We start from the raw sequence: 1,000 nt of genomic DNA on the forward strand, positions 1-1,000 counted from the left end.
TTATCGCAATCCATATGTCGATGCATTGATGTAGTGGTACAAAAAAAAACAGATCAGAGATACATTGCTACTTCTTGGTTGAAGATATTGCAAGGTGATTCTAAGTGATCTCTAAACAGATCATAACAGAATAGTAGTACCGCAGTATTACATCATTCTGAGAAATCTGTCGTGAGTAATGTATAAGTAATAATTTATTAGAGTTGTTACGTCCAATCCTCGGGAAATAAGTTATCTTTAAAGAAAGGAAAAATCAAAGAGATTTCCGTTTATAAACAAGGCTGGATCCAAGAAGGAGGGGGATATGGAAGGACGTAAGCAGATAGCCTGTCTCGCAAATAGGCGCGGTGGCATATGTGCGAGTCGAAGGCGCTTTAACCGGGGTTGAGAAACGAGTCAACGTCCTGAGGGGACAATGTTACTCGATCTCGAACCAGCGCGATCGTTGATTCTGTTTTTGGTCAAAGAACTAAATCCTTTTGACCCGGGATCGGACCAGTGCGATTTTCTGCGGGGAAGGAGGGAAGAGAAGGGTGAGGTAGTTTAATCACGATAGAGAGTTTAAGAATTAATTGATACGATTAAATTTATTTCTAACTACGTTTACAATGTTTATAGTAAATGAAAAAGAGAGTTATTACATTTAACATTTCTATTATTACGGAATCGGAAGATCTAGCGCTGTGGGTTACAGGTAATTCTCGATACTAATAATTATCAGCGGATAATACTCGTTTTATTTAATCTCAAAAGAAGCGTGTGTTACATGTTTGGAATTTCGACGTTAGAGGTGACATAGTGATAACTTAGAATTCGTTAATAATAATATATATGGGCTATTTCACGTGAAGCGGATCAGTCATCTCTCAGAAATTTTTTTAATTTTGCACAAAGGTAGTACTTTGGGAGATAGAATTTTGTGCCAAAGAATTCTTTTCTTATTGCAAAATTAATCGAGATATAAACAATTAAAAATTAGACTACTTTATTTTTCAAAATA

Source organism: Wasmannia auropunctata, unplaced genomic scaffold (assembly GCF_000956235.1).
Source record: "Wasmannia auropunctata unplaced genomic scaffold, wasmannia.A_1.0 LD336074.1, whole genome shotgun sequence".
In the NCBI taxonomy this organism is placed as follows: domain Eukaryota; kingdom Metazoa; phylum Arthropoda; class Insecta; order Hymenoptera; family Formicidae; genus Wasmannia; species Wasmannia auropunctata.